General features: G+C 33.9%; 1 protein-coding gene and 1 pseudogene across 6 annotated transcripts in view; one reads left to right on the forward strand and one right to left on the reverse strand.

Moving 5' to 3' along the window:
* LAMA2 (laminin subunit alpha 2) overlaps nt 1-12,720 on the forward strand; it is a 485,514-nt gene that overhangs the window by 79,107 nt on the left and 393,687 nt on the right. The window lies entirely within an intron of this gene.
* LOC107497013 lies at nt 11,626-12,236 on the reverse strand (annotated as a pseudogene).

Below are 12,720 nucleotides of genomic sequence, written 5' to 3' on the forward strand. Positions count from 1 at the left end.
GAATAATTGTTTTAAAAAGTGCATAAGCTTTAAAATGTGTGTGTGTGTGTGTGTGTGTGTGTGAAAGACAGAGAGAGAGAGTTTCTAAAACAAGAAATCTCTGAAAGAAAGGAATAATCTCTCAGTTCTCCCAGGTTCTTTTCATTTAATTACTATAACAGATGCAGAAGAAAAATTAATAGAATACTTAAATCCAGTGAGATATTAAAGGTCCAAACTGTGGATATTTAAATTAAAGACTAATCAACTTGGGTTTTTTAAACAATGTTCTGTAATATTTAAAAAATTGGTAACATAATTTCAAGTGGGAATATTGTACTTGAGAACTTGAGTGGTTTTGTGAATCAAATTTTAAGAGTTAATGTTATGTCAATACCACAAACCAGAAAATTAGATATGTATAACAAAAAAGTTTTAAAGAATGATGCATAATGGATTGTGATGCCTGACACTGCTGAAAATTCATGGTTCAAATCAAAAGAATGAATTAGAAATCTTTGTGGAATGATGACACACCTGTAATATTGTGAGAAGGGCAAGTGATAAAAGAAGAAATACCAGGGACTTTTATTTCAAGGAGGACTGTCAAGATTTAGAGTTTATTTTACTTTATTACCTTAGTTTCCAACTAGCCGAATGGTTTAAATTTGTAAATAGATATTTAGTGTAATCACACCAAGATTATGAAACCATTTGACAGAAGGCTGAAGTTTATAATCTGTTGAAGGAAGACTAAAGGGAAAGAATCTGATACATTTAGAGTTTGATATACTTTGAGTTCCTTATGGTAGTTTGGATCAATATTCAGTTGAATGCTTTTTGTTTATTTGTTTATAGTATTCCCATTTGATTGAACCTATGTAGTTTCATCTTTCTGACTGAAGATTAATTAAATGTAGGTTCTACTGTATATTTTTACCAAGATTATTTTTTTAAAATAACATAGGAATCCTGATCATTTATTGTATACAATCTTCTACCCTGTAGAAATTTAGAGATAAGTAAAAAATATCATCAGGGACACAGTTTTTTGGGTAGAGAAAAATTAAGACTATATAAAAATTTATTACATAGTCAATAGAATTATTTTGGGGTGAAAATTCCTATAAATAGTATATGTCAGATGACAAATTTAATATATTTCTATTATATTTAGCATAATACCCTATATACCTGCATAGTTAAAGAAGATTTTTATAGGATGAAGTTAAGAAGTATTGATAAGAAATAGATATTTTGAAGAGAAATCTCATGATTCCTGAAATTTGTGACTCCAGTGATACATTTAATTGCTTAATAATCTGTGACTCTCATAATTTATTGCAAATATTATTTAGCATATTTTTGTTATTTAATAATTAAAGTCCAATTCTCCTATAGATGAGTTTCTGGGTTCTATCTATATCTTTCATGCTACTTTGAATTTAGTTTTTTAAAGTTTAATTTAAAAAGTGTTTTCAATTACAGCAAAGAGGAGCAGGTCAACAGGTCACCTACCATTAGGTCTTGAAAGGTTTTTAGAAAAGAACATTTCCAAATCAGAAGTATGATGATGGTGGTCATTTTTCTTCAAATAAAATCATGTTTCAATGTTTACTGACTTTTACTCATATTTATTTCTGGGCAATTTAGCAAAAATGTAATTCTTTGAGGACAATAATTGTTTTGCACACTGTTGAATAATCAAGACTTAAATATTGTCTTTTTAGTAAATACAGGTTGACAAATCAGTTGACTAAATTTTAAACTCAATTTTGTGTTTTTTTTAAATTTGATTTTAATTTGAAAATTAAGAACAATGTATCTTTTTTATTTTATGTCCTTATTCCTAATTCTTTTTGTTATATGCTATTATAGTATATGCTCTTATTCTGACACTTTTTAATTATTGCTAAATTATAAAAACTGTTAAATCTTATTGATGCTTTATAAAATTCTATTAATTGTAACACATTCCCATGGAACACATTTCAGGACATATTTATAATTAGTTGCTTGTTGACACTATTTCATCTTGGTTTCAATTTATGTGATACAAATTTTCAAGTAAAATCTCATGAAGTGATCAGATTCTTCACTGATGTTCAAAATTTTATAAAACATCTGCCAAGTTTTGGAAAGAAAAAATGTACTCAAAATAAAATTCTGCTTAATCTAATGTGTTTTATTTTGAGTAAATGCTTTAATAGGTTATGATTTTACTGTCCTTTTTATATAAAAATGCTAAGATTTCTTTTCCTGAGTTTATTCTCAAGTGTTTATGTTGGCCACTGAGGTTAGATTTGCACAAGGCAGTTATTTTATATCTTCCCTCTTCTTTTCTCTCCCTTCCTTTTCCCTCCCTCTTTCCCTCTTCCCTTCCTTTTTCATTACTTTTTTTAAAATATATACATCTTGCTTATTTTATTTCATAGAAGGAGAGGTGGATCATGATTGTTGCATTTTTAGACCACTCTAATACCATCCTTGAAATTAAAAGAAATGATTTACTAACGTTTATGTGCTATATATAATAATATTATATAAAAACACTTGTTTATCTTTTTAGCATTTTATATTAGTATTTTACCAAATCAATGAATATTAATAATTTTTTGACTTCTCATTACTTTCAAATATTTCCAGTAATTGCATAGTATATGTATAATTTTAATTAAACTCCAGCTCCTATACTAAATACATAGAGACTAATAAATCATTGTTGACGGAATAAGTTACAATATTTCATTCTGGAAAATTTTTCTAATTATCTTTGAGCTCTATAAATTGATCTAAAGTTATCTCAACTCAAAGGAAAGAATATAATTTTTGTATCTCTGCCTCTTTCTCTCCTCTCCTCTCAATCTTTCTCTCAGATTTTACACACACACACACACACCACCAGTATTATTATTTTTTGTTAGATAATATTTTCAAGTGTTCCCTGTTCTTACATTTTATTCAGAAATATCAGTTTGAGATTTATTATATTTCAAAGAAAATATATATAAATATATAATTTTCCTTAGTTTTTGGTAAAAAATAAGAATTCTAAGATTTAAAATCATCTATCAGTGTTTCTAATCAGGGCCTACTCTTAGGCATTTATCATAAAATTAGATCAGCATTAGGTCAATCTATAATTAAATCAATAATGATGGCAGCAGATATCACAGCCTGGATAAAAATCAACTTATAAAATCTTTAAAATGTGATCTAATATTGAGACCCAAAAACATTTCATTTGTGATTATTACCATATATAGAAAATGATAATTGTTCTCTGTGTAACACTTTTATAGAATTTTAATGTGAAATATTAAGGTTCTTTTAGGTAGAGTTTAGTATCTTTTCACTATTGTGTCAACAAGTTCTTTAAAGGAAGAAATGGATGATAATCTTAACTTTATTTCATTTTACATGACTTAAACAAACTTGTCTTGATCTTAGAGGTTGGGCACCAGGCAGCATGACTTCTCATCTCTTCCTCTCTATTTCTGATCTTGGTGAATAGCCCCACCCAGTCATCTATCCACACCACAAGGCACACCATGGAGCCCTCTTTTAGAGTCCCTATCCACTCAGCCACCAAGCCCTGTGGGTATAGCCTCTGACAGCTTTCTAAAATTTATCTGCTTCTTTCCAGTTCTATAGCCAGTACCTTTATTCAGAATCAAAATGTTTATTCTCTTGATTTCTGTACAGCTTCTTAAGTTAGCTAGTCATTTGTCACCCTCTCCTCAATCTTCCTATTCGCATAACAATCTCTCTTCATAGCCTCCTAGCGATCTCGTGCTCTTCAATATAACATTTACATAGACACTTTTAATAAGGCATGCATCCCCTTTATCATCTGATCCCTGCTTATCAGGCTAATTACATTTTTGATGACATCCTGTACTCCTATCATGCTGAACTCTTTGTAGTTATTATGCAGTGAACTTGCAAACACTTTCTCAGAGGCTGTGACTTTTGCCTTTCTTTTCCTAAACTTGCCATTTTTTGCCTGGGTAATACGTTCTCGTCTTTTAAGAATTTCCTGAAATTATCCCTGACGTCCTAATACTCAGACAGCCACCATTCTGGGATACAGAGGTCTTTACTTATATCATTTATCACATGATATTGCCACTGAAGGTTTAAGTGTCTGTTTCCCATCATGAGCCTGAGTAGCTATGCAGCGGGGCTTACGAGAAGCAATCAATGGACGTAGGCCAAGGAGACTTGTCTCTAAGATGCATTGGTAGATCACAGTTTTACTTAGATTATATTTATATGAGGTGATTTTAGAGAAGCTCATAGAGATTATTGTTCACCTCTTGACACCACAATTATGGTTTCCTTCACCGTGGGGTGAGCTCCTGGAAGCAGGGACTATACGTCTGTCACCTGTGTGTTTCCTGAACACCATATAGTGTTTGGCAAATAGATTGTATGCCTGGTACATAGTAGGATCTTAATAAATACTAAGTGAATAGGGGAACCTAGGCACTATTCATGTACCCATATTAAATTGCTTTTAAAATGTAATCCCTCTGTGGCATTAAAATTTATTTAAAGTACACTATTTTTTTTTTTTTTCAAATGAAACATCTGATTCATGTCTTTTGATTAAATGTGAGGGCTCAGAGGGGATTAAAGCAAACCGTTGTCATGTATATATAAGTATCATATAAGCTACTCTTCTAGCATTTCATTCACTAATGGAGATTTAGGGAAAAGAACCTTTTTGGCTAGCGATTTTCTGATAGAAGAATAAGTCAGAAATGTTAAAAGACAGCTGTCTTCATTTTGGGCTGCCATTTTTTTGCTAAGAGCTGCAACACATCAAGCATACCTAAATTGCCTTTCTGAAATACTGGACCACAAGTGTATTGTCGGTAAAATGGTCTGTGTTGATTAGTTTGTCTTTAGGGTACACTTGATTCATCAGATGACGGAGTTGCTGCTGGCATTTCATGCAACATGCCATGGCATACGGACTTTATTGGCTTTCTAGCAGTGACACTGACACAAATTGTCAGATTTTATGGGCAATTTTAAGCCTAATGAAATACATCCTCTAGAAACTTCCTGCACTATTTTAGTAGCTGTACAATTTGAAAGGAAAGAGCCAATGTATACAGCACAGGATAGTTCAGGACCAAAATCATGGAAGACGATGACAACATGCTTATTTTGTTCCTGCACATGGTGTCATTAACTGCACGATGGGATACTGATGCTGCCTCAGAGGCTGGTATTAATCTTTGTGCCAAGCTTGCAGAAACCCTGCATGAATTCACTGATGTAAGTGTTGCTGTCCATCTTTTTGATTCTAAGATTACTCCTTTGGATATAAAGTAATTCAGGCTGCTGAACTTAAAAAAAAAAAATTCAAAGTTAGTGAAGGTAAGAGATGTTTATTTCCTTCCAGTACTGAAAATTAGGAGTACAAAGCCACACTAGAGACAGGAGTCCTATCCTGTTGGGTAATTTACATACGTTATCGAATTTAATCATAACCCTGGGAGAGTGGAAATATTGTTAGTCCTATTAAACCAAAGAGAGACTAAAATGTTTACTAGTATTTGATCTCAGATTTACAGAATTCAAAGATATGTATATCCTCAATTAGTACTTTATAGTGAGTGTCGGCTTTTGAAGCAGTTGTTTTACTAACTTTGGCTCTTTATGAAATCTTGATGCCAAAAACAAAAAACAAAAACAAAAACCAACTTTCCACAAGTAAAGGAATGCTGACAAAAATCTATGTTCAAGAATATCTAACCTTTAATGTTTTTTTCAACTTTATTCCTGAAATGGTGATATAGTCAAGATCTGTGTGTTGTCAGAAACTTGGTCAAGATGAGAGATTACTTTTTGGATAGAATCACTTGTAGGAATTTTCCAGATGATTCACGTAGAACCAGCTTAATCTTCTGGAAAACATTTTAGAAACCACAAATACACATTGTACCCAGGATGTAGTGTGCTTACTGCAGTGTGGTCTGTGATTTTTTCTTTTGGTATGCATAAAGACCTAGATAGAAATAGCTGATTTTAGCATTTCTACTATAAAACAAATACTTTCTTGCAAGAGAATATCCTCATTCATATTAAATATACATGTATCTTTATCAAATACTATTGAGAAAGACATTGTGCCATTGGGCTCACTCCTGGGGGTAATAGAAAGTGATCCTTCCCCTTGGGATTATTTGTGGAATATAGATGTTAACATTTACTTACATACTCATTTAGTAGGTATATGTAAAAGTATATAAAATACTTGACCCACTTTGGAGAAATAAGGTAACTAACTATCTTTCTACCCAGACCATAATCTCTCAAGTATTAGGAATTCTCTCTCCTTTTGCCTCCAAGTATTTTGTAATTTTACCTCATAGTCTTTAAAAACTTAGTGTTGTGATTAGTTTTTCAAAAACCTCAATAAATATTCTACATTATTTTCTAATTAAGATGTTAGTTACTTTAAAAAGCCACAATGTGCTTATCTCCAAATTTGGGGTAAAAAATAGACATTAAAATGAGTATTCAGAAAAATAAAGAAATATTATTTTTTTGGAAAGCACAAAATCATTAATTAAATATTTGACATTTTGTGGCTCCTCAAATGTCAATTTTCAAAGACATGGAAGTCGTTAGAAGAAATATATATGAATGTAGATTCAGGGCCGGAAGACAGAAATAGTTTAAATTGACTGGATATATGTTCATAGATTGCAAATGAGCTCTCCTTAAAATTTAAACCCTTGAGTATGATGTCTCAGGCACAGAGTGAGTTCTTTATAAATACACTGTTATTCTCATTGCCTACCAGCTGTGTTCTGATTTCACATGACCTTTCCTATAAGTTTTATATGTAGCTCATAAAATGTACAATTCTGGAGAACAATTATGACAGGGAGTGTGCTTTCTTGATGATATGGTCGGGGCCTGTTCTCACCTCTGTTTTTGAAAGATATTAAAGGTAAGACTAAAAATGCACCAGTTGTTCTGCTTTGCTGATTATAGCAGTGAAGGAGACAAAATTGATTCTAGCTTATGGCTCAGTGTTTCAATGTTATTCAGCAGCACCTGTTGGCTAGCAGCTGTTAGGGATTATTGCAGGTTTCTTCATCAGGAACAGTGTGGCAACAATAATAAATCAGATTTAAACTTATTGACGAAGGGATTTATTTTTAAAAAAGATTAAGTCTTTTTATAGTCAAAGATGTTAATTCTGAGTGGTAAACTGAATGAACCTGCCTATATCTTGGGACCAACTTATATTTTCTGAGTCTGAGTAATGATCATATATGCACTGAAGCTAGAATAATTTTCTCCCAGAAATACAGCAGCATTGAAAGCATCCTTATGAAGTCTGAAAAGATAGGAAGAGTATAATATTTAAATTTTTTTTCCTCTTTGGTTCAAGTGAAATGGAGGGTACTGCTCCGATAATTAGAATTTCATAAGGAAAATGGTCACATACATAGTGGATTTGAGGCAATCAATTTTCACTAATCTAGAAAATTCTCTCCTCAGGAGAGAAGGGATTTATAAACTTTCATGATCTATTTAAATTCAATGTACCTTTCTCTTATTTTGAATAAGGAAAAAGTGACTCTAAGGTCATAATGTGGAATTGACTTCTCCCTTCCTAGTGTATTATGACATTTCACATTAAGGCAAATTAGGGAGAAACATTCATGGGTGAATAGAAAAGAGAGAAATGTAGTTCTTTTACTTTTTTTTTTTTCCATGGCAATGCATACTTTACACAATACATCATTCCTGGTTCTCTAAATATGTATTTTCCCTTAGGTAAAATCTCAAAAAATTTAGAAGATGTTATGGTGGTTCTGTCAGAGAGGCAAATAATATAGAGCTAAAGCAAGTGTTATATGACTTTTTATTTAATATTTTATTTTCTATACCTATACCTTTACTCGTGCATACATACACATCCATATCTATATATTTTCAAGTGTTCAGTTTTCATATTACAATTTTTGTCATGAGAAACAGATTTATTCTTAATCCTATTTATCTATGTGGGGAATAGCCCACCTTACTAATTTAGTTTGCAAACCCATTCACTAGTCTCTTATCACCCTCGTTCTCTTTTTATCTTTCACTACAAGAGTTGTCAGCTACTAAGGCTCATGTGGAGAAAAGAGAACTGCTGGTTCTTCTATTTAGAAACCTTGAGCCTGTCCCTATCCCTTGTGCACATGTATGGAATTACTGTGATTTGTCCTTTATGTCTTTTCAAGCATTGATATTAATTAGCTTAGGCTCCACCTCTTACTCTGTGCCCAGGCAGTTCATCTATCACTGAGTCTTTAATCATAGAAGGTGGCAGTAGTGTTCTCAGCGTCAAGACTCAGCTAAGAAAAAAATCTTCACCAAGATTACCCTTAAAACCTCCTATTCTGAGAGCACTTGTTTCTCCCAGTGCTGTTTTCTTCAGGACCTTCAGGGTCAGCAAGAAAGCTTTTCAACACATCCAGTTTCTTTTTTGAAACGATTTTTGGTAGTTTCGTTACATGTTCTTGGTAGTTTAAGTGGCAAAAGGATAGAAATAATAGTTAGGTAGGATTCTAAATGCCCTATGGCTCTTTTATCATCATTCTATTTTTTCATAAATTTTATGTGTTAACATACAAAAATTGTAACAACAATAATAGATTTAATATCGAATACAGAGAATCTATTAGAAAGGGGCAAAGGCAGCACTGGGCTCTTCTATTATTGCTTATATTCTTTACCTGTTTGCTCCTTCATACCCAGGACCCAATTGTAAACTCTCAGGATTAATTTTAGTCATTTCATGCAATTCCATCCTGTACTTTGTCTTTCTGCAAAGCAAAGATAATATTGTAGTTCAAAACTTGGCCATTCATAACCTTTAGGAAATATGTTTTGATTATTTCTCAGCAGGAACATTTAAAGTTTTTTAGTTATACTTTGTTCTTACCTGCATTCTTAAACATAGAATATAGATAATAAATTTACTTATTATTATCTCAGTCACCATTATTATAGTTATAATTCTGTTTGAATACAATGATAACATAATGCACCATTAATTTATTTAGAACTGTTTACCTCCATCTGAAAATAATCCCAAACTCCTGTGCTATTACCCTTAATTTGTTTCTTCACACTCATAGTTTGGAATTAAAACTACTAAAATTATAATTATTTATGAAATAAAAATGACTCATGGAAAAAATGCTCATTTATTCTAATATTAAGACTTTTCATTTGTTTTTAGAACACTTCTTTTTTCTTGACTATTAGCTGGAAATAGCCAGTTTTTACATGTCTCTCAATATCGTTGCAGTTTCATTAGAGATAATGGGTTTTTGTCTTAGAGGAAAGATAGTATGCAAATAATGCTTGTTCCCTGGAGAACAACAATGTACTGTATTGTTGTTTTGGTTCATCAAGGTGATGGTTCATAAAGAATAAATAGATGCTTCGTTGACAGTTACTCATGTATTTTACCTTATTAACTGAATTAAAGGACATTGAAAAGAAAATTATTTTCAAAACTGCTTATGCAGCCCTCGCTAATTATGTTTTTGCCTATGAGATATAGATTTTTGAGGACATATTAAGAATTAGTGATCTATACACCATTTATATGTGATAAAATATAAAATATTTACCTTAAATAGGAAAGTGCTATAATGTCACCTTCCCTTCATTCTCTAAACACCAGCAAATTCCTGTCTCTTCTTGAAGTATTATCTACAGCCATCAGGCTATGGTATGAAACCCACTTCTAAAGATAAAGGAAATATGGCCATGTGTCACTAGTCTTTTAGATTTTTGTATGATTGACATTTTTATTGAAAAATTATGCATAAGTAATGTGATAGCAAAAGATTAGGTAGATGTAAGATGGTCAGAGAAGACACAATGAAAAAAACCCAGCGTAGTATGTTGTAGGAGTCAAAAGTATGCCGGTGTGACTGAAGCATGGAAGGTATGTGTTAGAGAAATAGAATGTCCCTATTCTAGAAATAAATGTGAGAGAGGTGGGCAGGGGCCATAATGTGTAGGGCTTTGTAAGCCAGGAGAGACATTGTATTTATCCTAAGTAGAATTTAGGTAGAGATGTGATATGCTTTTGGATTTATATTTTAGAAAGATTTCTTTGGAAGCCAGTAGGGGGATAAGCTAAGAGGCTGTAGAAACCCAGGTGTGATGGTGGCTTGGAGAAGATGGGGTTCATGGAAATGAGAAAAAGTAGACATGTTGTATGGGATGTTTTGGCAAGATCAATCAATAGTACCTACTGATGAATTGGACATAGATGATAAAGGTAGAGGAAAAAACGTAGTTAAGACGGTTAGGAGAAAAGAATCAAAAAAAGATCCTAGATTTTGGTCTTGAGGAATTTTGTAGATGGTGGTGTCATTGAATGTGATAGAATAGATTGGGAGGAGAATAAGATTTTTAGGGAGGGAAGGCCAGGGAATAAAGAGTTCTGCTTATCCATGTTGAATTTGAGACACCTTTTAGATTTCTAAGTAGAGCTGCTGACTTTGTATTTGGATATTTAAATCTGGTGTTTTAGGAAGATTTGTCTTGAAGATGAAGGTTTGAGAGTCTTTGACATATAAATGGTACCTGAAGCCATAAGACTGAGATAAATAAATGAGGTTATTAAGGAAGATTGGACATATAAGGAAAAGGTGGGTATCCTTAATGAGCTGTGAGGCCCTCCCACATTTAGTTATTAGCAAAGGGATAGGAAACAATAAACCAGTTCACTGAGGGATAGCTATTAATGTTAGAGAGAAACCAGGAGAGTGTTGTTTGTGAAATTTAAGTAAAGAAAATATGTTAACAAACAGGGCATGATCAATGTTGTCTAATTTTGTAGGAGATTCAAATCAAGTGGGAACTGTGAAATGACCAACATACTTGGGAAATTGAAGGCGGTTAATGCCTAGGAAGAACGCTTTCTATGAGATTAAGATTAAATGAAGTTAAGAAGGAAATTGGAGAGAACAGTAGACAACATTTTAAATAAAGTTTTCTCTGAAGGGGAGAAGAAATATAGGGCAGTAGGCAGGGAGGAGAGGAACTAAGAAATTTATTTATGAGGTTTTTTTTTTTTTACAGTTGTGTTTTATAAACTGATATAAATGATCCAACGGAAAAGGACACTGGTAATTTAGGAAAGAGAGGGGATAATTGCAGGAGGAAAGTCCTTGAGAAAGTGGGAGAGGCTGTGATACAGATTTTGTAGACCACATATGGAGAGCTTGGTCTTTAATAGAAAAAGGTACCTTACATCTATAGCAACAAAATGGAAAGAAGAATGTATGGGACAGATGCTGGGAGGTTGATATATTGGTATTGCAGACATGAGGGAGTCTCATTGCTTCTAGTTTCTCAAAAGGGTATGATGCAAGCCATCAGTGGAAAGTAAGGGAGGATAGAGGGGTACCTAGTACCTCTGAAAAGCAAGATGATATGAGTATATCATCTATATACCATCTTTTCCTATCTGACATTTGAATTCTATGTAATAATTATTATTTTTAAATTTTATTTATTTATTTATGTCTCTTGAGGGAATTTTATTGGTTCTGAGGAAGGATTGGTTGGCAGGCACCCTCCTAAAGATGCCGCAAGCCCTCACTGTTTCCGATTGCCATTGATGGGCAGGTTCACATGCTCTAGGGGGAGGCCAAGAAGGCCTTGAGCTTGGGCCGGGTGCTGAGGTGAGCCACATAGGCCAGGGGAAGGAGTCAGGCAGCCGGGGGGTCAGGACCTGGTAATTCAACAGCAAGTCCAGCGGCTTGTAGTCAGCGAAGGAGATCTGGTTGCCCATGGTGAAGGCCTGGCCTCCTTGGTTCGGGAACAGCAGCGTCTCAAAAAGCTTCAAATGCACCAACAGCTCCTTCACATATTCCTCCTTGCCCGCCTCGTAGTTGGTGTGGATGAGGGTGACGTATTTGCAGCAGAAGTCCTCCACGCTGTCATTTACCACATCCACCAGGGCTACCTCAGGCTGGTCCTTCTTATACGACCCGAGAGAGAAGCCCAGGTGGCGCAGGATGGTATTAGACTGGTAACAGGGTGAGGTCTCCATCCTAGAACTTGGGGAGCTGCCCGTACAGACAGAAGGCCTTGAGAGGACCCTGCAGCCAAGTCTCCTTGATCACCACATTCTCCTTCCAGCCCTGGTCCTGGTCAGCCAGCAGTATGCACATGGCTTCATGGCGCCCTCAAACAGGGACGATGGTGTAGGGTTGTGGTATAGACAAAGACAGCGGCAGAAGAGCTCCGAATCCTGTGTACTTTTTACACTGGCCTGGACAGTCTAGTAAAACCTGGAGCTGGGTTTGTTCCCTCTGCACTTATACTATTTTATTGGTCAGGTTAGATCTAGGTTCTACCTTTTATAGTTATTCATTCATGCACAAATATTTACTAACAACTTATCGAGTACCAGAAACTGCATTTAATCATTCTTTTATCCAGATTCCAGCTGCATCAGGAGAAACCATATAAGAATTGCCTTCAAATGGCCCATTGGGGATCCTAAGATCTCCGATGTTTTCTGAGTACAAATCAGAAGAGACGTTTCCTTCATTTTGTGTACAGTGTACTACATTGTGGTTTTGTTTCTTAAAGAGCATATTGAAATGCTAAAAAAAAAAAAAGTGCCATTTAGGTTTGAATTTCTAATCTGCAAGTTAAATATTCTCATTTCATATTTCACTGGAG

This window comes from Rousettus aegyptiacus, unplaced genomic scaffold, assembly GCF_014176215.1.
Source record: "Rousettus aegyptiacus isolate mRouAeg1 unplaced genomic scaffold, mRouAeg1.p scaffold_m13_p_1, whole genome shotgun sequence".
In the NCBI taxonomy this organism is placed as follows: Eukaryota; Metazoa; Chordata; class Mammalia; order Chiroptera; family Pteropodidae; genus Rousettus; species Rousettus aegyptiacus.